General features: G+C 37.6%; 1 protein-coding gene and 1 long non-coding RNA gene across 14 annotated transcripts in view; one reads left to right on the forward strand and one right to left on the reverse strand.

The window, feature by feature from the left end:
- The window catches only part of LOC308180711, a 39,301-nt gene extending 35,608 nt beyond the window's left edge, over positions 1-3,693 (reverse strand). For 2 of the 5 annotated variants that reach the window (XR_013941150.1, XR_013941151.1), the window contains exon 1: positions 2,841-3,693. This is a non-coding gene — a long non-coding RNA (uncharacterized lncRNA). Of the gene's footprint in view, positions 1-1,422; positions 2,453-2,840 lie in introns of those variants that run through there. The other 3 variants (XR_013941153.1, XR_013941154.1, XR_013941152.1) reach the window with 2 other exon arrangements.
- Positions 1-26,009, forward strand: part of HTR1F (5-hydroxytryptamine receptor 1F) — a 120,729-nt gene that overhangs the window by 39,396 nt on the left and 55,324 nt on the right. For 8 of the 9 annotated variants that reach the window (XR_013938859.1, XR_013938860.1, XM_080553754.1 and 5 more), the window contains exon 2: positions 13,666-13,780. The exons of the other annotated variant lie outside the window; for it this stretch is intronic. The gene's annotated coding sequence lies outside the window, so the exon portion shown is untranslated. The remainder of the gene's footprint in view (positions 1-13,665; positions 13,781-26,009) is intronic. 9 annotated transcript variants of the gene reach the window in all.

The following is a 26,009-nucleotide window of genomic DNA, read 5'->3' on the forward strand; positions in this document are numbered from 1 at the left end:
TTGTTCTTGTTGTTGTTTTTTGACTTCCTAAACCCAAGGAACAGTGTGAAATTGACATAAAAGGCTAGAGAGAAAGATCTCTTTGCTAAAAGGTAGCTTAAACCAGAAGCTTCTTCCAAGATGTAAAGCCACGTCAGTATTATGCACTCCAAGTCACTCAGCAGGCTGTCAGCAGTGAGAGACCTATTTTATTAAGAGATATCCCTGAAGACTACAGAAGTACCTGAAACACCGCAAAACACTTATTTATGTTTTTATATTTTACAATGATCACAGAGAAAAGCCTTCCCTGGTTTCTAGGTCTTATGCAACAAATTTCATCCAGTTTTGCAAGGAGATCTAAAATTCTCTCCTGCAGATGCTCCAGTGAACCTGCAGAGCAAAGTAACAAATGCCAGGCCTTATTCACAGCCATGTAATCCTACTTACTCCCGAAGAGGAAGCAACACATACAATGGAGATCAAAAGTACTTAGAGATAGAGGCCCAGCTCCCTAGAGAAAAATGAACAGCAGAAGAAATGCTCTGAGGCATGAAACAGCCAAAAGAACAACTACAGAAACTACATAAAGCCAGAGTCCAACAGAGTTTGGGTTTTGGCATTAACAAAGAGGTTAAACAGTTGAAAAAAAAATCTTGTTAAACACCTGTTCCTTCTGTTTCCTGCTGTTGCATCCAAATGTTATTTAAATTCTGTTCTTTCCTGAATTAGTTTTCAAATTGCAGTATCATGTCAGCTTCACAGTCAGTATCTTGCTGCTTCTTTTATTCATTCCAGAAGCAACTGTTTTTATTAACAGCTGGCTACACTTAGTGTTTCATTCCTTCACCTATATACAAATATATATATATATGTATGTATTTATTAGCCCTTTAAGGATTTTCTTTGTCAACTACACTGTCTAGATAATTCTTTAACACTTCGGGTACTTTAACACATTATCCCTGTTCCAGTGAATGACGAGGACCAATATTCACGTAATAGAAAAGTATTTACAAAGTATTCACTTAAACTGCTCAGAACAAAAGCATCCTTAAAAATAAAAAATAAAAAAATAAAAGAGAGAAAGAGAGAAAAGAGGTTTTCTGTGTTTTGCGTTCTGCTAAAAAGCACTAGAGAAAAAGAGGGTGCAGTGTTCTCAGGATGCTGAAAATGACCAGGTCCTCTAATCAGCCATCAAAGCATTTACTGTAAACAACACAGAAGGACGTAGCTTGCACTGTGCTTGGTTTTTGAGAGGACAGGCTATGAGTCAGGGTGTGCCCTAAAGACAGGAAGGAGGACAGGGATGAAAATAAAAGCCCTAGGAAATTGCATCTTGCTTTTGTCTGTTCCCACCCACTTTTCACCCTCAATGTTCCTTCTTCCAGTCATTTTTTCTCTCCCACTTCTATCAGCTTCCCTTGAAAGCTCTGCTCTTACCAGCAGCATCCAGCATCCACCCTTGCTTGCACCTATCCTCCTCCCAGTCCTTCCTGTGTAGCTGGAACCAGCTGCTCTATTTTATCATCAACCCTTCCCTTAACCTACCATGCAAACCTCTTAGGAGGAAACAATAAGCATAATTAGTCAAACCCTGCTGCCAAGCTCCTTAACTGTAAACCTTGCCTCAAGTGCTGCCTCAACCAGAGTGCAGTGCGTCTTCCTCCTGCAAAAGCACCCGTATGCCAGTGGGTTTTGTTAACAGAAATCCTAAGAGTTCTGGTGCACCCATCAATAAATCTTAGTTCGTAGAGCAGCATCAGCTACAGGCATACATGAAGCCAGCACTGCAGCTTACATGCTCGGCTTCCAAGTCTGCCAGTGCTGGAGCCCCAGAAGTTTCAAATGTGCAGGGGGTCCCTGACCTCTCTCCTATTTTCCATGCAACAGTCAGAGTAGCAGATACAACTCTCACCAGACTTTCCTCCGTGCCCTACCACCATCCTTCTCCTCTGCCTCCTTCTGCTGTGTCTCAGACAGACTTGTCCCTCATCCTTGGGATTGGGAATCTCGACTTTATCTCTGCCGCTAACAAGCCTTGAGCATATTCTGCCTCAAATGTTACTGTCTTCAGTACTAGCCAAGGCACTAACCAACTGCAATGGCCTTTCCCACAGCATAAACCCTGCCTGGGACTGCCTTCATCTAGCCATGTGGGCCCTGTGGTATTTAGGAATAAACTTATTTCCCCAGGCACTTCAGCCATAATCCATAAACCCAACACTAGCATTAACCATATCCTCAGCTATACACACACTATTCCATGGCTAGTTATAAACAATCTGTCTCATCTTCGCCATTCCTCATCCAAACTCTTCTTGTCCTGCATAATCAAGAAGTGAACTCCTCTCTTCCACCTTGGCTTTTCTCATCTGCTATACATAATCCTAAACTAAATATAACTGTATAGATACCACAGCAGTCCATGCTCATCCCAGTGCTTACCAGAATGAATTGCTTCATCTAGCAACAACTTACGTTATAACAGGCCCTGCTGGGTCTAACAGCAACAAAATCTTTTCTGATCTCCAGTCCAGTGCCTTAATCTTAGCCTTAGGGCCAACCTTGATATTAACAACACTGTAGCAACCATTCCTTGACATAGAATTAATGATGAGTCTTAAGAACAGACATCTTTTATTGAGTTAAGGGCCTTGAAAGACTCAACGATAAAACTTTTTCTTCCTATCATCTCAGACAGCCGTTACAGAGACAGCCCTAATCCTGTCTTTGTCTGGGGGCTTCCTAGAAACCATTAGTCATTTCTAAATTAATTGGGGGGTGGAGGAGGATCGTCTATGTGAATAACAATATAAGTCACATCCACACGGATTTAGTAGGGTGCTGCAAAAACCTACCTGTTCAGATCCTAAGCCTTCCAACTCCTTGTGCAGGAATCAGATTGCTCCAAATTAATCACTCACTATTACCAGAGCACCTGCATAATCTGCCCCTTCAGGCTTCTAGAAAATCCAGCAAAAAAAAGTAATGCTCTATAGTATGACCTCACTGAAAATACACCTGTTTGCCACTTAGCACGTTCTGAATGATTGCTCCTCCTCCATTTGCCCCCTCCCACCACTGCCATTCTGGTAACCAGCAACAAATTTTGCTCTGCAGTTCCTTATCTCCAAAACCTTAACCTTAAGCTCAGCCCTGACTGATGCAGGATGGCGTCTATGTCCTGTATTAGCAGCAGTCAATGGCTTCAGCTAAACTCAAATCTGGTTACACTTCAGCTAAGGGCTAGCAGGATCCCTCTTGTTTTTGTTCTAACTCTTGCCCTGGTGAGGTAGCTCAAGAAGAACAAGCCCAGGAGGGCAGGGAAAGATCTCGGCTCATCTCACTCCTTCCTAGGCAAATAAGCTGCCAAGGGCACGCTTTGGCTGGTGTGCTCCATGTTGCAATCCCCACAAACAGATCAGATGCTGACCGAGATGGAAATGACAGCACTGCTAGGAGCAGTCCCAGAACAGTTCCAGTCTTCAAACAAAACACCCTGGGGCTAGTGCCAGACCTCCTCTGCATCACAGGAGGTGACAGCAACTATCACGTCACACATTTCTGAAAACACACACAACCAGGTGTTCAGGTCTTGACAGGTGCCACGTTGACTAAAAGAGGCTCCAAACAACAGGGCCTGTCTTCAAACACTAGTTTCATTCCTGTTTAAAGCTTCTTGCTTAGGGAGTTTGCTATTCTAAGACTGATAGCCTGAAATGTGACACACAAAAGGGGGGGGGGGGGGGGGGGGGGGAACGCTCCATTAGTATTTTTCTCCTGCTTACTCAGGCTTGCAGTCAGTCCTCAACTCTTCAGTCAGGATAAGATGACCTTTGCTTAGACCCTACTTCTTCTAGTCTAAATTAACTACCATGCTCCAACTCCTAAAACTATTTTAAAATGTAGGGAAAAAGGTTTTCCAGGAAGGGAAGCATTGCTCATGATTGACAAGTAAACAGTTGTGTCTTCAGGAGCCGAGGAGGGTGTGAGCCTGAGATTTAAGAGAGGAAAATAATGAGATAAAACACTTCTCTGCTTTTTCATTATACATCCAGTTTTCTTAAAGATGTTTTTCTCTGTGGGAATATGAAACTGTGAGATGGTCTGCATATTGCCCTCTTTCCTCACAGCTTTTATCTGAAATTTTGCAGCACCCAGTCTTGGCTTCAAATTCTTGAATTGTCTATAAACAACAGTGGAAAAATTATGATGGAGTGAGTGCAATACATTTTTCATAAAAATATAGAAGAAAATATACTCTTACCCCAAACAATATGCTCTATAGGCACTTATATATTTTCAGTATAAAATTGATTTAGCTAATCCTCTGCATGTACACTGTGTACTTAAAATCAATTGCATTTTTTCCGCTTTCAAATGTTCAGATTTTGAAGACTGATTTTCCAATTACCTGTACATTCCCACCATTTTTAATGTAAATGGATGTTGATGACAATGAAAGATTTGTTTTCCATATGCTGTAAAGGAGTGAGAAATCCTATATCAATTATAGTTGATGATAGTAGATTTGCCTGTCTTTATCCCATCTACTGAAAATGGACACTTCATTCAATCCTCATGTCCTTTTTTGACCTCTTTTTCTTACCTGTTTAATTCATCAGTAATGGCAGAAAATGCAATGTTATTAACATTGTAATTGTATACTTTGAAGAACATTTATCACTTTGTTACAGATTTTGTGTATTCTGCCATTAACATATCAACAGATTTGCTTAATTCCTTTAAAATGTTTGACCTATTGTTACTATTTATAATGTATAACTTCTTCAAGTTTTAATCAAATTTAAAATTGGTGAGTTTTAGGTCCTAAAAGTTTCTAATAAGGCGATAGCACTTTTATAGGTCTTGTAAGCTGATCAAAAATGCTCTTTCTTCCCTTTCTTTATTGTTAGATGCTTAGTTTCTCAGATGTGTTACATATAGTAAATTGGTGAGATATATCTTGAAATTCCCAACTTTTCTGTAATATACATCTGCTCCAGAGAAGTGGTAAGTCTACCCTAAAACGTTCAGCTGCCAATGCGTCAGCCTGAACTTAGGAATTACAAACTGGGGACAGCAACTCATTATCTCACAACAGGCTAGCTTTGTGGAGTCATTTTTTTCTACATTAAACAGCTCTGAGAGAAAAAGTTGAGGCACTGGGGGTTTTATTTTGCTCTTCTCTGAAGGAGGACACAGGCCCCAGTCCAGCAACTATAATCACATCAGCAAGCCTAGACACTATAGTAGGAGAATCACCAGCTTCTACAAGAATTTGTTACCAGTACAAAGATCTGCTGATGTGCATCCAGCTGCTGTGCCAGAGCTTTACTCTAGAAGTTTGGAGCTGAGTAGTATTCAGATACATAAGACTCAGGGAACTTTGCACATCTTGAGAGTCTGGATTTTTTTCCCTGTATATTCACAACAGTGTCAATCATAAGGTAAAAACCTGAAGGTGTTTTTCTGTAAGCCTGAAACTTAAGGCACAGAGACATTTTAACAAAGTTGGCTTATCTTGGGCAAAGATTTTCAGTTATCATAGACATATTCCTTGCTTATGTGTTGAGTCCCATTCCATATTAGCCTATAATTTTTAATAAAATGAAGTAAATCTAGCCTTCTTTACAGCGGGGGAAATCTTCAGAAAAAGCAGGTGTTGCTCTATCATTCACCTTTTTCTTGGAATTTGCCAAGATAGGCTCAAGTGTGCATAGGTACCCCCACCTACTCTAACAAGGAAAAAAATAATGTTTCTTTAGACACACTGATCTCTGGCTGATCTGAGGAGTACGTATGTGTGAATTTATTTAAGCAAAGAGAAACCAGATGAGGTGCAATTGGCCATCCTTAACATTAAAAAAAGTACTCAGTTTCTGGTCCATAGTAAAAGAGAGCATAGGAAAACTTCAAGTCTTTCCACAGAGAATGGATAGCAGATAGTGCAGTTGTCTCAGCTGTCAGAGGTGAGGTGGCCCATGGAGAAAAGGAGAAACAAGGCAGTTTTTACTCATAGTAAATGGTTAACCATCAAGAATTTGTAGCCTGTAGTTGGAAGTTGAATGGGCAATTGTTTGTGTCTGAGAAGAAATAATGGCAGCAACGGTCTGTAACTTAAACTGGAATAACCATGCCAGTTCAGATTTGTGCTTCATCTCTAATCAAAAACAGGCAGAATGCTAAGCTGGCCTCCCTAAACTGGAGAAGGATAAGGAAGAGGAGGGCATTTTATGTACTTGGCACTAGAAAATGAATTACTTGGTTTTTGAGCTCTAAGACTTCATTTTTTAAACTAAACCATCCTGTGAAGCATAGGCAGTTTTACTGAATAGAAGAATGTGATTTAGTACATGATTAGGTGAAAGACCTTGGAAAGCTTGTCCCTGAAAATATTTTAATTCAGATAAAATCCAGGCATCTTTACCTAAATCTGTAATCTACCTGATACATTTTGCCTCCTCAACATAAAAGAAAGCTAGATATTTCTCACTTCACTCTCTTTTCGAGAGAGCAAATATAACCAATGCACACTTTTCAAAATTCTCCAACTTAAATAGCACTAAAAATAATTTATTCATAAAAGAATTTCTACTTTATCCTTATATAATTACAAACATCTCTATAATGTTCTCAAATGCATCAACAAACACCCTTTGTGTAGAAAGTTAACAAGTGATTTATCACTGCATATAAAAAGTTTAGGCTTGAGATTTAAGCTCAGACAGGCTGGCTAATTTTTCTAAACTGCTGCAGCTTTTGGGTATGACTTCAAATTGCTGCAATGAAATATAATTTTGCAGAATGGAGAGGAATTCTTTGGCTGCACACCACCATTAAATAGATCTGGTTTTGAAAGGAGAGATGGTACCTCTGAAAATGGCATACTTTGAGCTGTATTCATCGGGACCCTACAAACACCAGTCAATTTTGAAAATAGAGTAGAGACTGACATCATTAAATTACCCAAATCATATCTTATCTTTCTTTCACAGAAATAATTGCACTTACAGATATGCATTTTGTGTTAATCCATATGAGTTGTCGTGATGTATCCTTCTGGTACGTTCTCACAACTTTGAGGAAACTCTGGTGAGAAATTGTTTTGGCTGAGGGAGAGTTTCCGCGCTGGTCGCATTCTGCTCAAGTACTCCTCCCTGGCAGCAGCTCTCTACATTTGCTCCAACGCCAACCCAACAGTGCAGAAAAACAGATCAAAGAAAGATGGAAATATTCCATGCTTAGGCTGGCCAAAGCCATTTGTCTTCAAAAAATACTCATAAAGAAAGCTATCCAAGTCAATGAAAGGTAATAGAAATGCTTCCCATGACCTTTTATGCTAGGTCAACAGGGTATGTACTTGCCTTCTACAGAAGAAAAATACTACCTTCAGCAGGCTCCACTGCCATTTCTATGCCCCCACACAGGAAATTTTCCACAAAGACTATTTGGACAGCAGCAACTGTACTGGAAAGAAAGCAGGTAAAGAATCCGAGTAGGCTTTGGAAAGCCACTGTGTTGTTCAATACCCCACACTTTGTTAGCACAGATTAACCAACAGCAGAGTCATTATCAGTGGCTTGGCAACTCACTGGGAGACAAAGTTAGCAGCAAGGCTTTATTTTTTCAAAGAACTTTCTCTAAGCCCAGCATCACCAACAGCTATACATTAAAACAGAGGCACCATTCCAGGAAAGGTTGAGCTATACGACCACTTTGGTAAAAGATTAGTACATAGGACTCAAATGCTGCCTGCTAAAAAGGTATGCACTTCTGCTATGTAAGATATTGCTCTGTCAGCACAAAGAGAGACAGCACACTTATCATACCTCTTATACCAGTCAAGAAATAGCATATACATTTTAAAATACTAGGCACTGTCCTCATGAATTGTTTCTTGTCCACTATTCAGTGCCTTTCTCACTGGAAGTACTCTGAGTAAGTGACCAAAAGAATCTAAGTCATTTTAGTAACATTGCTTTCACAGAGAGATACTAGTGTTTATCATGAGTTCAGATGATCAAGAACCAAAATGTTACATCAACAACTCTGCTTAATACAACTGAGACTTTATTTTCCTTTCATTTTGAGAACAAAGCATTTAATTCTTTCCTTAATTAAAATCATGGGTTGCTTTCCAAAAAAAAAAAAAAAAAATTCTTCACTCAAAAAGGTCAAAATATGGTATAGGATAGGAGGAACAGAGAGAAGTAAAACTTTGGCTATAATTTTGTTGATAGGTTAGACAAGGAGGTTGTTTTACTCTTTTTTTTTTCCTTATCTTTAGTAATTAAGGTAGAAATTGAAACAAAACAACAACCAAATCCTTTCTCCTTTAAAATGAACTTCAAGCTCTTCTTCAGCCTTAATCAAGAAATAGTCCTTTCCAGTTTCCTGATTTGCCAAGGTTTGACAGACAAGTCCTGAAAATTGTGACAAAAATCTGTGTTTTTCATTAGATGTCTGAAGATAATTAAATTCCCTCTGGCACAGTCCTGCCATATTTTGAAACTGCTGAGTCACTTTTTTGTCTCATTGCAAGGCCTGAAGAAAGCAGGCTTTGAAAGAAAAAATTCCTTTTTAAAGAAAATGAAAGGGCATTAACTTCTTTCCTCCGCATATGCAGTTTACTGAGGAATGATCCATTCAGAGAACAGCAAAGCAATTCTGACTACTTGGTCTTGTTTATTTTGCCTTACCTCCTTAGACTTCAACCCATCAAGGAACGTTAGGGCTAATAAAAAGATACAAAGTGTCCTTCCAAGTAGTCCATGGCTTCACATGTGAGCTTTTAGGTTCTTTATTATATAACATTTATCTTTATGAGAGAAAGTTCTCTCAGTCATGGTTAATTAACGTCTGGGACCCAAAATTGTTTTAAGTGTGTATCTATTACTCTGATTTGTGTTTCATAATTGATTTGTCTTGAAGCAAAACAAAGGGAAATGCAAGCTGACATAATTTTGTTCTATTGCTATTTATGTAATTCTTTAAATATATTAATTAAATTACTACCCGTTGTTGACATTAAGTAACAGTAATATTTGCAGATGATTGGGTCTTGCACTTATTACCGTTACTATTTCCATACTCACAGGATGTACTCCTATGGAATATGTAAAGATCAACAACAGTACTGCAAAGTGACAGAAACAAAAAAAAAAATGGTGGAGCAGGAAAATATAATTCCACAATTGCAACCTAGCTTTTTTTTAGGTCAGAAATTATTCCTATCTATTTATATATTCTCCTTCTCTTGTGGTTTCATGAACCAACTAATTCTGTGTAGGCCTCATGGCAGAAATGGATCTTTGGGAATGATGTTCAATAGAAAAGTTAGTTTTTCAGTATGTTCAACAAAGATCTATTTTCTTTTGCCATAAGATAGCGACAGATGTGGAAGCCAGGCTAACTTTCTGGAGCAGCAGAGGTAGAAGGAAAGCATTCATGCCATACAAATAAAGACAGGTGGGGCAACCTTATCTTTCTGCTTCTCCTGCCCATCCCTGCTTTAAATCCTCATCTGCAATTAGTGATGACATGTTCTAATCCTCTTTATACAAATCATTTGAGGATTGTGGCTTCACATGGGAAATATCAGGGGAAGAAAAACTGCAGACAAAAATCCTTCTTTCTAACATAAGCATTTGATAACGTAACAGGAAGAACTGGAAATAATAATAATAATAATAAATAAAAATTTTGAAGGAAGGTTTGTTTAGAACTAAATATTGAGATTCGAATATCTCAATAAATATTGAGATTAGATTGAGATCTTCTTTGAGGATGCAATGTATGCCTGCAAATCTCATTTCATATAGAAATAGTCATCCCTGGGAGTTGCTATCATTCTTTTTCAGTAATAAAAGAATTAATGATAATAATCAGCTTTGTTTCTACAGTTGAATGGTAGCCTAAAAGCTGTCAACAAAAATTGCTCACAAAGATGACCATCTACCCACTTAACCCTTCACTCACTGGTCATTTTCATTTTTTCTGCAGTCTTCCTCATCACCAGATGTCAAAGGTTTCATTTATTTTTATGGCAATTAACATTTGAAAGGGATTTATTTATACACAGATAATGTCATGTAGCACTAGATCCTCAGCTTCAAGCTCAGAAATACTTACTGTGGTCAGATAAATTATTGTTTTATTATTATTATACCTATACAAAGTAAACACATTTTGAGAATATTTATTTTTCTTTCAGTTGAGGCAGGGAGTTTATGACATTTGAACATAGGCTCTTCTTTCCTATTTTATGCATTTGCCTTCTGGTCACTGTCAACCCCTGCAGTTAGAATAAAAAATTCCTCTTTATTGTACTGTCAGTGTGCTGTCATTACTGTGGACTTTTTCTTCTCCTGGAAGGCTGCTTTGTAAGTTGTTTTTGAAAAGCTATACTTCTGTGTCTGGGATTTGTACAACTGTACTGATCCATCATTTTCTGGCGTATCCAATGCAGTCACTGTAAATTTGGAGTAAAATAGTTCCCATCCAGCTAAGGACATCAAGCCATTCTGGGACATATTATCTACTTCTAAGTCCTTGCCCCTTTTATACAGGGAAAACAAACAGCTCAAGATCACAGATTGATTTCTGTTTGCCTTTGCACTAAGGCTGTCATTTTCGGTATTTGAACCTAGTTCTTCTGTACTATAGCAAATGGTGCTGCCAGTTGAGCTCTTTTAAAACAGCTGTTAAATTCATGTAAAGCTGATTTTTTCCAATAATTATCTTAGCACAAGATACTATTTAAAAAGTCTGATTTAGCATCCTCCACAGAATAAGAAAAGATCCACGCATTTCACAGGACTTTTTCCATTGTTTTTCACAAGATCAAAGCCCTCACAATATCGATGCCATTACTAGGACAAAAACGTTGGAATTGATAGCTCTGCTTTTTGGTTACAGGCAGATTTCAACAAGAGGTAATAAACATTCAGACCTGAAGCAAAAGAACTGTGAGGCTTGAAAAGCAATGGAAGTAATGAATATGCTTCAGAGATGGAGTCAGGTCCAGAATTACTTCTGTTGCAGGAACCACCTCCTTAAAGGCAGTTGCTGTTATGCATAAATTGAGATCATTGGCATTTTGAGCAGATGTGAAATGTTTTTATATTGGGTAAAATAGAGGTTTATGTTTAGAAATATTAAGTCCTGGTATGTACAAGACAACCCCGCTCATCTGTTAAAAGCTTGGGACCTGTTTATTACATGAAACAGTTAATTCATACAATTTGGGGCAATTTCCTATTTTTTCCCTGTGCATGAGGATGTTCTGCTACCAAAAAAATTTTTTTTTACTCTGGTTGTAAACTACTTATCAATGGCTTCAGAAGTCCCAATTTATGCAATTCTGTAATGTCTTCCTCTCCATTATCGGTTTATAGGAATCACTATTCCAAAGATAGCCTAAGTTACTGATTGAACATAACTTATTTTTTCAGCTGTTCTTAGAAAGATAAAAGAAATCATAATCCCATATAGACTATACCTGCTGGCTAGGTAGGATTTTCCTATGAGTTCAGTATACGTGCTGAACCTCTAGGTCCTTATCCCAGGGTACTTAACATTTTAATTAAGCCAAAATGATGGAAGACAAAACAGCTACATTCATATTACTCTATCACCAACAAGGATTCCCACATCCACCTCCTCCTCCCTCCTACAGAAAAGGTCTTTAGAAAGACCTGGTAGACAGCCTGTAGCTCTGCCTTCCCAGGAATGTCTAGATAACAAGGTGCAAATACTGATTTGAAGCAGACACATGTGGCTTCAAGGTTCCCTTCAGAAGACACTCATTCCTCATTTGGGCCAGAATTATGTCCAGTGGGTGGTGGGCCAGCTGTGAAATTCTCAACTACTAAGTGCACACATTTTTTAAAATATTGCTTTTTGCATTACAGGTTCAGGAGAGAAAAGGGGAGCAATTTTGGGAATGGTTTGAGTGCAAAGAGCTAGCTAGCTGCAAAAAAAGTTGAAAGAAGGACAATGAAAATATAAGGATGCAGAAGCTGGAAGGAAAGGAGGCTGGGGAAAGGACAGACTGCAGAGGGAAGGCTGGTACAAAAACCCCTAGAGTTTGGCAAAGAACAGAGCCTTCTATTTCTCTAGGAAAACAAACAAACAAACAATCTCCAAGGTGTCTAAGTGCAATCTCTACTTTCTGTGATCATCTACTATGATTTCTTAACTTGGAATGAAACCCTGCAATGTAAGGTCTCAAACAGGAACTAGAAGCCATCTTCCACTCCTACTTCTTAGGACAGTATCTGAAAGACAGAAACCCTTTTGAGTATTATAAGATATCCCTAAGATTATCCCAGCTGTAGTAGACTTTTACATTCGTATACAGAATGTAGTTTTGCCATATCCAATGCAATGGGTTGAAGGAAAAAGGATTCAGACAATGCTTACACTAACAACTTGCAAGCAAAAACAGGCAGGAGGACTACTTTGCCTCTGCCCTGATCAGTTGTTTCTGATCATCTGTTGGATGTTTAATGAGAAACAGTCAAGTACATCATTACTCTCTTTAGCACTGCACTTGAGCACTCTTCTTCCCATAGTAGCTTATACTGGCCACTCCACCTTCTCAACTTCCTGGCCTTGCTTAGAGATAGAGAAATCTGTATGCTAAGAGTGAGAGAAAAGGAGAAAGCACAGGCACTCATTTTAGTAATTAAACTCTATTATTACAGCCAATAAGTTACACTTTGAAGGTTAATGCTCTATACCGAGAAGGAGAATAATTTTTGAAAAATGTAAGTCTTGCATCTACCAGTAGCATAGATGAAAAAAAAAAAAAAAAAAAAAAGATCAAATAGCTTTTACTTTTCCATGATATTTGAACACATACTAGACTGACGTTATATTTCACAATTTGTTGGGAATTTCCCCTCATGTCATGAGGCCACTGCCTGTCCTTTAGCAATAATGAAACCCATATTTCCCAAAGTTGCACTGACAACCTCAAGAACCAATGCCATTGCCTAGACCATAATGTCATGTAGATAGTACAACAAACAGGACTGTAACCATCCTCATAACCTGCCCCAGAGAGCTTTGTGCTGTGGAAAATCATCTAGTACCAAGTCATGGTCAAACGTTAGTAGAATTATATTACAGATAAATTACCGTATTATTTGATAATGTCTGAAAAATTACTAGTTTCATTCTTTATTTTTTTCCAGCAAATCAATGATCTTTCCTTTTTTTTTTGCCTTTTATTTTGCTCTTTTGTCTCATTGACTGGTCCTCTAATTTGAAATAAAAACTGCCTTTGATATCCGCTCCATTTTAAGTACATTAGCTTTTTAAATACCTTATATTCACAAGTAAACCAGCCTCTTAACTAAAACTAAATCAGTTTTCTTCAATTTCTTGAGCTCCTCTAGTGGAGCCGATTTCTGGAGTAACAAATCCTACAAGGTTTTTACTAGTCATTAGCTTGTTATAAAGAATTTCAGATATTACCAGCTATGTTGCTGTATGAACTCTGTGGGGTTTTCCTGACACTAACCTCTAAGCTTTTAAAGAATCATCACCAGTTAGTTGAAGAAATCCTGCAAATTACAGTTTAACACTTCTGAAAGATGGTTTTCTTCCTCAAGTAGAGAGCTCTCTCACTGTCACTTATGGAGTCTATATTTATGACATTTTGCTTTCTCACAGGTATTTGGCAGTATCCAGTATTGCTAAGGGTGATGCAATTCCTACTTCCACTCTACCCCCCGGGCCTCCTGGCATAGAGGCTGTCTTACCAAGGCTAATGCAAACATTGGAAATGGTGAGTCACTTTCTACCCTCATATGTAGAGGCTCTATGGGGGCCCTCTCATGAGGGCTATACCTAATTTAAGGGTGATCAAATTCATTTAATTGGATCTTCCATCGAGGTTCTGCAAAGCATGTTCAACAGAGAGTTTTGCTGAGCTCTGAGATTGATCTTTCTGTAAGATAATGCAGGAGAGAAAGGGGTCTGAAGAGGTAAATGTTGCCAGGTAAGGGTTGACATAGTGCCTTATGTCAGTCTTAACTGGTCAACATCAGTACAATCGGTGCAACAGAAAGCTGTAGACCTGACAGGGAGAAGTCAAAAAGGACAATCAGTTTGAGAAAAGGAAGGTGGTGGCCAATGGAGGTAGGACTATAAATAAGTGAAGGGCATCCAGTGCAGTCTGAGTTCAGGCACTGCAGAAGAAGCTTGCAGTCTGCAGTCCTAGATCTGACCAACCTTCTCTGCAACCTTGGGCATTTAAATATTCAACTGAAGGAAAAAAAATAAATGATAGTAGTATAACTCTTCACTTCACAGATGTATTTTAAAAGCTTAACTTTTGTAGGACATTATGAATATGAAAAGCACAGCAGCACTCATTATTTTGCTTAACTAAAGATGTCTTTGCCTAGCTGAACCCTAAAATCTTTTGATGGTAGCTCATCACAAAGATGTGTTGTGAAATTTTTCTCACTTTTGTGTTGGCCAGTGGTCATTTCATGCCACTGCATACTTGTTTTTGTTTTTGCCATGTGCAGTTTTTCAAAGTGACCTTTCCCATAATACATAAATGTAGCTTCTTAACAACAATGATGAAATCCCCAAATCCTTGTTTTCCCTAACAGTTAAAATGCAATAGCTTAATTATACCACTTCACAAAACACCTTAAATTGGCTTACATACAACAGCATTTAAAAACAGAAGGGTAAAACTTCCTGCAACTGTGCCAGGAGACAATACTGGCACTTAATATTGATATGTCTGGATAGTAAAGGAAGAGACAAATTAAAATCTTCAGCAGTCAATTGTGAACAAATGCATATTAAGTGTGATCACTCATAAGTGTACCTGAAAACTGCATATGCTCAGAGGGAATAAAGAAATGCACCACTATTCGACATTCTAAGAAATCCTTCTCAGGATATTTTCTCTCATTACTTTTTTGATAGAAGAAGAAACAAACGCTACAGACAAGCCTAACATTTTCAGATGTTTGGCACTCCTTACCCTCACTTCTATCTACAGAAGTTCAAAGCCCTGACATCTCAGGGCTTTGTCTATGGCCTGGGTATATGAAAGATTAGTCAAGGTGCTCTTCAAATTTATTATTCACAGCAAGAGAGGCAAAGAAAGTTGCTGTGCTTATAATAATAGAACAATTGAAAAAGTGTCACTGTGGATAACTGTAAAATTAACAAAAAATAAGAAAGGCTTCTAACTGATACATGGTAATCTTAATTAAACATACCGATTTTAGTGAAAGTTTTGCCACAATACAGACCATTTTCAGCCTTTACAAGCCCTTCCTGCCACCATGAAGAATGCACAGAGAAAGAAAAAGTTCCCAAACTCGTATGATTTTATACTTCTAAGCAGGACTTTCCCTTGGCCAGCAGTTGCTCCAACTGCCAAATTCAAGGGTGGATGAACCAATAAGAGATGTGTAGCTGTGGTGCTTAGGAGCATGGTTTAGTGGTAGACTTGGCCATGCTGGGTTGATGGTTGGGTTTGATGATCTTAGAAGTCTTTTCCAACCTAGATGATTCTATGCTACTTTCTGATTCTTTTCTTATTTGTGACCTCATTAATTTATCTTTTAAAACAAGGACTAAAGAGCACACAAATCATAAATCAAGAAAAAAACATTATAGGTAGAAGGCAGAATTACCATCAAGGTGTCAGGAAAACAGCAAGGTAGTTGATGCTCTTTGTCTCTAACAGAGTTTTAGCCTATGAGTTGCATACCAGACTGTGCAAAACACTTGCTCTGGTCTGTTAAGCTATGAAAGTTAGCAGCATCTAAACCAACTGTAGGTGTTAAAACCTCTTGGGACAGCTGTGACTATAGCATGGAAAAGGAGGTGTTTCATACTGTACCTAGAAAGTTCAGCAGACCCAGGTGTGATGAATGTTTGCTCTGAAAGCTTCTCTTTCCTTTTCTCCCACCTTTTTTTAGAACGTACTTTCTTCCTTACTATTCATCTTTTTTTATATCTAGTACAATAGAAATTTTGGCTATTCAGTGTTTCTACTATAATATCTGAGGTGATATTATAGAGAGAAACTAGCTGGTGGGAGAAAATGGAAGGGAGAATAAACAAACAAACAGGGCACTTCCCCTCCCCCCTCCCCCTTCTTTTTTTTTTGTGATGGAAGTGAGCTTGCTGGTTGCATGCTAGTTTGCAAAAGACAGTGACAGACTAGCAGCTTAAAGAAGACAGGTATCAACAACGCATTTTACTGCACCAAATGTTTTGTAACAGTTTGTGTTGCATAAAGCACTTTCATACCATCTGTGCTCCAACAGCAAAAGGACTCTGTCCCAGGCAGAGCCTTTTGTCTTTTCACAGTCAACAGAATTCAGTGGAGATGGATATCAGAATTATAAAACTTGTCTCTGGTTGGATGTGTGCAGTGTATCAGCTTCCCCTGCAAACCCTCTGTATTCCTAACATCCCACAGTCTGTCAAGAAAATCAGCACAGTGCCGCAGACATGCAGACATGAAGAGAAGTATCATATTGATACTAGTATCTAATCTAGTATCATATAGATACTAGATAATAGTATCATATACATCACATTGGTGCCACTTTTTAACACTGGGCTGATTTGCTGAAGAAAAATAATGTAAGCAATGCAAGAAAAGGAAATGCAATTGAAAGGCAAGCATTTGTCTCATTAGTGTTTGCTATGCAAATTCATTATATTCTGGAGAAGGTAAAAATATTTTAATGAGGAAAACAAAGACTGCACCTCTTCAAACATTTCTTTTAAAAACACGTTTTATAAGGACAACTTATTTCTAAGATGAATACAAATAACACATACACAATCTGAAAACTAAATAGAGGCCATTAGAAACCTGAATATCTTGATTACAACAAATTGCCTTCTTTAGGTTGTGGTGTTAGTCATTACTAAATAATTATTTGTTTCTTAGCACTGGAATAAAGGTAATCATTAATACTAATCTCTACATAAGCAAAATAAAGTATTATTCCTTATACCGCCACCAGACCTTGCTTTTGCACTACTAAAAACCTGTATGTCTATGGCAGTGAAAAAGTAACTGAGTTGCCATAATTTTCTTTTATTCTTTAGATATAAAAAAGGGAGTGCGGAGAGGGGATAGGGGGGAAGGGAGAGAGAAAGATCTGAAAAAGAGTAAGACAGACTCCCCATGCAGCTAGCCATAAAAGCAATCTCTGTTTTCCATATTGTCCACTCTGAGACTCAAATGTTTCTCATTATCATCATTGTTTCATGGATTCTTCTTATTTTAATGAATTTCAGTGCTAAGACACATATCTATTTTCTTGGCTATCCTGCTTCATTATTGTGATGAAAGCAGTCTTTTAATTTTAAACATTATTATTAAAAGTAACACATGAAAATCTTATCTGAAAGATGCACTGTTTTGGCAGTAGATACAAAACAAAATGCAACCAGAAAGGTACTCAGCTGTATATTTTGTTATAAGACTTTGAGTAAATTTTAGGCAAGAATGAGAAAGGCACTTACCAGCATTTATCATTCTAATTACTAGCATATTTGTAGACTAGCATATTTGTATACATTTCTTATACCTCAATAAGGTCAAAACTGAAGCTAGCTCTACACATAGCAGTTAGCTGGTGAAGTCTCTGTCTCTTGAACACATTACAGCAGAAGTATTCCAAAAAGACTGACTATTCCTGAATCTGTTCTTCAACGCATTAAGCACTAACATCTTTCAATATCAGGTAGGCTTATGTTATGCCACTTCCTCTTTTGTTAACCACGTAAATATTCACAATCTATTTGTCTTTGAATATACTGCATTTTTTTAACTATTATTATTATTTGGGATCTTATGAGGTGTTCATTATTACCTAGACCGAATGGTCCATAAGAACTCATGCTAAATAAGCTCTTCGCTAGGACATACACATTCAACAATAAGCTGTCATATTTTGTTTTACCTTTAGTTTTGAATCTTACAGGTGTGTGCTTTGTAGGTTGTTTTTTGTTGTTGTTGTTTGTGTTCTGTTGTTGTTGTTGTCATTGTTTGTTTGTTTGTTTGTTTTCTCTCAGCTGAAAATAATGCAACTAACTAATTTACTGAAAACCCTGAACTTTACTTAATAGTGGTTAGAGCATCCTGGAGGCTTTTGCTGGACAACATACAGACATGATACAAGTTCATCTGTACCTCAGCTGAGGATATCTCATGGAGTTTAACACCTGTGGTGCTCCATGATGCTTAACCCTTAGCTATTCAGAGCTGGCATGTTCTTTACTACACAGGCTCCCAGCAGACACCTCAATCCAGTGACCTTTGCAATGTCACAGAGGTTACAGAGATGGCTCTAAGGCTGGGATCCATAGTAGCGCATCCTGAATACTTATGAAGTCAGAAAGTCATTTGGGCTCACAGAATCTTCTAAAATATGCAAGACATCTCTCTGATCCCTTATCCTTTCCAAATGGCAATATAATGCAGATTTTAAGTGCCAGTCTATCACACTCACATATTGCTACCCACATAAAGGAAGAAAGTATGCTCTGCTGCCTCAAGGTCGTGAAATACTTCACTTCCCTGTTAGCAAATACAAGAACCTCCAGTAAAACAGAGGCGTAAGCTTATCATCTCACTGTATAACTGATTCATATCTGATATGCAGCTTGTGCCAATTTTGTCTCTGCACACTTCCTTGCTGGACATCTTTTTGTTTTATAGCAGTCTGTCAAACTGAAAGGTAACTAAAGAGATGCTCATACAGTAAGTCATCATGTAAATGTTATCATTTCTCTAATTGTAGATAGCTCAACTAAAACAATTTTTGGAGTCTGTAGACAGCAACAATGCTGGTATGCATATATTTTTCTTCAGTATTACACTAGAATTCATTTCAACTTTCTTGCCAGCTAGCTTCTTCTCTGACCTCTGCATCTGCACTTTTTTTTTTGATATACACTGATCTCGTTTTTTGACAGCTTTACAAGGAGTTATCATGTGATTTATCAAAGTGATGTGAGCTTAACAGAGTCATCCTAACAAAAGTTAGGATTTAGAAATGGAAAACTGAAATGCAGATAGGAGTTATGTACAGAAAGGCCTCATTTTGGCATATCCTTTGCCCCCATTAATGTAAAATAACAGCCTGAACAGGTCAGTGTTTTTGTTTGGGGGAAGGGGCGGAAGGGCAAATATTATTCAGGAGAACTGATAATTTAAAATTTGTTTTACTATCACACAATAGAGTTCATTCAAAGAGTTTTAGCACAATTCCTACATGTTAAATTTGACTTTGAGGTTATTTTAATTATACTGGAACCTTCTAATTTGAAGTTAACAAAGTCACATAGATGTTGCACTTCAATTAGAAAATCCCCAAGTTTGGTACAGACACTGAGGCAGAAGAACTATCAGAAGATTAAACTTAATTACATTTTTACAAGATATCTGAAAAGCTGACCTTTGCCAATTGCTTCTATTATCATGTATTGCAAGAATTATGTTACTTCTTTAGGTTATAGCTGAAGTAGATTATATCAGCTGAATCCATATGAATTGTAATTCTGTTTCAGTCAGTGGACTCCAGGGAGGACAATTTTAGCTAGAAATGAATAGGGTCAATTACGCTTGAGCTAATGGAAGAAAGGTTATTGATATTTTGGTAAAATAAGTACTTTTATAAATAAATGGGGGGAAATTGTCCGCAGTTTTAAGATGTGTTTCTGAAAGTAATTTTAATCACTATATATTTGATAAATCTGTGTCCTGCTTTGAACACAGTAGTGTCATCACCTAAATATGTCTAGTTGAATTAAAATAAAGTCTGTTATTGTAGAAAGGGTTAGTACAGCAAAGCTCAGCAGATTTTCTTTTGAAAGGCTCAGCAGATAAGCATTCAAAGTTGGGATTTTATTCAGTGTAACTCAGTGATTCTAACCAGTGGCTTAATGAATTGCTGTACTGCCTAAGTCATGACTATATCTGAGGTACAAGAGCATGAATACAAAGGTCTATCCACTACACTGTATAGAATTATCCTGGAGTGGTTATTTGTTCTTAATAGTGTTATTGTAATAGTGCCTAGATACCCATCTTGTACTGAAAAAACATACAGTAATAAATGGTCCTTTCACTAAAGATCTTTCAGTATAAATAGGAAAAATAATAGGAAAAAATGCTTTGGAAAATTATTTTTGAAAATAATTGTGGTACTGCTTAGCTTGACAAAATTTTAACAGCTTAAAGCCCTTCAGAAACTTGTTCAGTTATGTCAGACAATTAAAATCCACTTTTGTAGTGATTTAATAATTTACATCTGTCTTCCATCTTAATGCACCTTAAGTTGTAAACTTGCATCCCTAAAAATATTTCAGGAAACAACTATTTTATCTTATACATACAATGCATATCTTCCTGTACCCAGGAGTACTTTTGTCATATGTAATGACACGAAGTTGGTTATGTAGTGTGGCTTCAAGGCCTTTGAAAAGAGGATGACCATCACATTTACTAAGAACAACCACATTTCAGTCTGAAGAGCAGATGGGCCAGCACAGTGCACTGCTAACAGCAAGCTATGGTCTTAGCTTGACTATACATTAAACCACAGTAACAGAAAACTTCAGTGGTTGCTGCTATCATAACTGTGACTAAAACTGCACATGAAAAATCCTTATCTTTATCTGAGTGACTTCTCTTTTTTGCCTCACTTCAAACCACCAGGGTGATACCCATTTTACAGACTTTCCAGCTTTCCCTTGTCTTTCCATCCCAGTAGTTCCAAAGGATTTTTCCAGTTGCAACGATAGATTTACCAATGATTTGGGGGACACACAGAAAAGATGAAGGGTGGGGGGAAAAACTTTGCATGCATTTGAAGGAACCCCATGCTCTCTACATTTTGTTTGCAATCTCCAGAATAGGAGGGCTTGTAAGAGCTTGTGTTTGGGGTTTTGGTGCTTTGCTGCTTACGCCAATTCTGGTATCTGGATTGCAGTCACTAACACAAAGGTGCACAGCCTATCAGAAGCATAAAACATAGCCATAACTATTTCAAGCAAGTTAGTTTTCTGATCTGCAAAATATGGGAAACGTATTCCTTGATGTCTTAGATATTTCACCTGTGTTATTATTAAGTCCCTATTAAGTTTATTATTATTATTGTTATTATTAAGTCCTTATCAAGTTTAATAGGGACTTGTACCTTGAACTCAACTTAAATGCTAAGCTAAGTTGCTGACTGTCATCTCTCATTCAGTTATTCACTCACGAGATGCACACACACAATGACTTAGGTTAAGTGACAGCTTTTACACCTCAGTGTGGTGTGAGCTCTGGTGCAACAGCATTACAATTTTACAACTCTTCCTCTCACTTATTCTCAACAGAAGAAAGGCAAAGCTTAAAGCAGAGACAAGCGAAACAAATGATGATGCTGAAGGATGGAAATGCCTGAGGCCACTGGCTAACCATGCTACAAAACCATCACTAAATAGGAAATTGCTACTTTTTTCACAGCTGTGTGACTACAACTTGCAGGTGATATTTCCGAGTTCTCAGCTGCAACTATGCTTTTCATCTCCATAATTAAGACAATGACACTGGACTCAGTCTGTCATCATCCCAAACTACACCATTTGTTTGCTGCAGAACAAATCAACAAGGAAGAGGAAAACTTTTCAGACTGGTTCTCCAAGGCTGAAAGCATACTTTCAGGCTATTAACCATCTGGCAAAAGCTTTCCAGCTTGAATGCAAGGATCCTACAACACTAAATAGAAATTAAGCCTGTTAAGTCTTTTATATTCTACTACTATGAATGAACTTAAAAAAAAAAATCAATCAATCTTCCATGTCAATATACAGGCTCCTTTCACTGACACCCAACAAGTATGCTGGTACTGGGTCAGACCTTAGTGACAGCTTCTAACACAGTCACGTTGGGACTGTTGAAAATGGTTTTAAAGTTCCTGAGATGGAGGTTACATATAGAGTCATCATGTTCAATACCAGTGTTGGTGTTTTTTCCATGAAACTGTCACTATCCTTTTCCAATCCATTTATATTGTTGACTGCTTCAGTATCCTGTGGCAATGAATACTGCAGTTTTAGTAACTTCATAGCCTCATGAATTCTGCAATAGGACATGTCCTGGGTTATTAAAAATGTGCTTGCAAATACTTCCACTGCTTCCAGTGGAATTTCTCTAATTTATCTTGCATAGCTAAAGCAAGAATTTGTTACTTTGGGCCTTGTAAGCTGAATATGCATTATGTTGAGTGCAAAAAGCAGAGTAGAGGATTTTGCTTGCACATTTAGATCTGTTTAGAGATGAAATGAAATGACTTATCTTCAAATAATCAAATCAGGAGTGGAAATTAAAATTCATGAACTTTACAAAGCTTAGGATTCACCTTCCCTATAATAAATATCTGGGACCAGCCAATACAGTTACAGCCATGAAAATTATATATATTTAATATTTCAAGCACAAGTCTGTCACAACTTCACAGAGGCAATTCAACACTGACACAAAAAAAAAAAGTTATGTTTTAAATAATAATAATAGCTTTATTAAAAAAGCTTTTAGAAATCACCACAGAAAATTACCATTTACATGGACTCATTATACACTTCAAAATATTTTCTTTTTCTGAAGTAATGGAACAGAAACAAATTAAATGTCCCTTTAGATTTCACTTAGGGAAGATTTTCTTTTGTATATCTTTGACTCTAACCTTTTGACAGCTAAAATGAGTGTAGCATTACTAAAATGGATAATGCACCCTCCTTATTATCTTCAGATATAGTACAGTAAATACTGATTAGATTTAACGTTAGGTTTACAGCAGAAACGATACTGAATCTATATTAGTGTGTCAATGAATGATGTCAAGCTGTACTTTAGGCTTCACTATTTCCAATTTCAATTTAAAATTGACTTTTATGTCAGCTTTAGTAAGTATTTTAATATTAATAACACATATGTATATGCATACTTATACAAATATTATTTAAATTGCTATAATTTAAGAATAAGCATTCTCTTTCTCCCCTGCTGCCTTTCAGACAGCTCCTTTGTACAGGAAAAACAAACCCTGTATCAGACAAAGCCTGTTATATATTTTCAGGGGATATAATAATCATAATTTAATTTGCTGTGGCAGCCCCTCTTTCCCTACACTTGTAAGAGGATTGTGGCATCAGAAGTGTACAATTTTCACAGTAGCAGAACAGTGAAAATGTGAAACAGTGAAAATTATGATTTTATAGTTCTATAAGCTCTGTGTCCTTTTCCCAGCATTTTCAGGAGTGCAATATGCAGGTTGATACAATCAACAACCAACTATGTAATGTGGCTAATGGGGATAAGAATGAGAACAATGTGAAAATATCACATGCATTGTATTTATGGTGAATATTTTGAGTTTGGTAGTTTATTTTTCAAGCAGTCCTGTCCCTGATCACTGTTGGGAGGACAATTCTATGTTAGTGATGCAATTCTTAAGCCCCTGCCATGTCAGACTGCCCACTTTTTCCAACACCCACAGAATATCCTGTTTATTCCCAAGGCTCATATTCATTTTCTAATTAAATCTTGACAGTTAAATTGTCATTTATGGAAACGATCTATGGTCCGTTGTGAGACAGTGTCTGGACACATTAAAACCATCTGGTCAAGTGCTTTTATTTTGTTTTGGTTTTGTGTTTTTTTGTTGTTGTTTTTTGTTTGTTTTAAAACAGTTCAACCAGGTATGCCTTGAAAGCATTAGTAAGGGTAAGTGGTAGGTATTTGAATATGCCTCCGGGATGAAACACAAGGTTTTGCAGGGAGTCCACAGTGCTGTAAAGCTCAGTCATAATGTTTGGTATTTTGTTCTGCTACAAGAATCCACAGTCTACTTGAACACCAATTTATTTTCCTAATCCTCTTCTCCTGGCATCAGTAATTTCTTACCCAGCCCATGTAGCCAGGTGTTATTATTACCATTTTCGTTAACTCACCTCTGACCTACATTCACTCATCTGCTTGTTAGTCTTTCACATATAAATAGACTTTAAATGTTACAGTGTGATTTCAAACTTATGTTAATAGATAACACCACCCACTCATACTAAAGAGAAATACTACTTTCATCATCTTACAAGTTTAGAACCATAGTTAAGATAAACTTGAGGAGCCCTTTAAACATCTCACTCCAAACACACGCACATTTAAAAAGTGTTCTTATTAATATCTTCATAATAATTATTTTCTTAATCCTTATTACTATAGAGATGATTCTTATTACTGAAAAACAGTTAGTGATACTTTCCAAAGGAAAGCACAGCAAAGTTGATCTCCCTGTTGATTTGAAATTCTGCTTTCATTTAGAACAGTTGATCAGTTGCCCACTCTGTGGTTACTCCTTTACAAAACCAAACACATTAGTAAGTGTTTGAGCAGGGGTGGGAAGCCAGAGTTCAGTAGTGTGTGAGAAGACAAAGGGAAACATATTGAACTTCTACAGGGACAGGAAATTTGGTACTGCAGCCAAAAATTGCCAGCATTGTGCAAATCAGTGCAAATTAACAGGGAGACCACTGAAGGGAAAGCAGGAATACCCATTCCAGTTTAAGATATTCCTGCAGTGCAATACTTCATTTTCCACAGTGAATGAGCAGACATCTTGCCTTTAATCTTTTTCTTTAAAATGAAAATGTTACAATGGTAGAACAGACACTTGAAGCTACATTGAAACTGTGTGGAGCACACCAGCAAAAGAAAGGTGCCCCCCAAACTAGCAGGCGTAGATGGTCTTGTATGTGCACTGCTCATGCACATCCTCTGAAGCAATGGGACCATGTGGCAATACCTAACTAAAATCATGGAAAGAAATCCATGGAAGATTGCTGCATGGTCAGACACCATAACCTCTCCAGAGGTTCCTGAAAAGTCAGTAGATGATGTTGTAGACCAGGAGAGTAACAGAGTGCTACCTTGCTCTTCATTTCTACACTTATTTATAAGCATACACTTGGGACACTTTTCTGTCCCTTAGTTCTAATCATCCTGTTATTTGACAGAGCTAAGAATTAACACAAAGCAAGCCATAGTGATAAATAATGGCTTGCAGTCCAATAGCCAGAATAAGCTGGTTGTCTTGGAAGGCACAATGCATCAAGGCAACTCATTTTACCCACAGGCAGCACAAGAGCTGAAGTCAACAAGCCCTACAGGTTTGAACCATGTGCTGATCTCCTTTGATATGCTTTCCATGGGAAGCCCCTGCATGAAGATTGCTCCTTCTTACTTGAATGCAGACGTCAGTGAAAATAGTGCCAGATTTACCACCTATAGGATCTATTTGCCCTTTTTTTGTAGTGCGCTATCCTGGAGCCATGATCCAGGGCCAAAGCAATCATTGTTTTGAGCTTATATGCCCTCTGACATTTTCACCCAGGCTGTTAGCCCTTGTGCCATCAGGAAAAGTTATTATCTATTATTCTTACCATGTGCTTTTTTCAGGTAAATTTTAAGACCATGAAAATCTGTGTCCTAGACTGCCACAGTAGTGTCTTTATACCACAGCTATGATGTTTGCATTATATGACTGTTTTATAGCTTAGGGCATAAGAATTTGAACATACAAAGGCTGTTGTTGGAGGGGCACAAATGTGGTGCTGCCTCATTACTACTGTTTCAGAGCAGGCTTGGGCATAAAATTCTCCAGGTTTTGGTATTTGGTTTTCCCCTATTAGAAATTGTCGCTCTGTATGGGAGACAATTTAAGTACATGCACAGTACTGATAATAAGAGAATCAGAGACCTGAAGTAAAACAGGAGGCAAAAAGATAATGTAGTCACAGTGCAAGGGCAGCACATCCTCAGGACAAAAGGGGAAAGGGGGAAGAGAAAGAGCAAAACCATGACAAGATAGGCTGTATGACGCACACCAGTTCACAACCTCCTGAAGGTTTTTCCAAGGTCTCCTACCAAAGGGAGAATAATTGAAGCTACTTTTATACATTGCTTATCG

This window comes from Anser brachyrhynchus (genome assembly GCF_964034855.1).
Source record: "Anser brachyrhynchus genome assembly, chromosome: 1".
NCBI lineage: Eukaryota > Metazoa > Chordata > Aves > Anseriformes > Anatidae > Anser > Anser brachyrhynchus.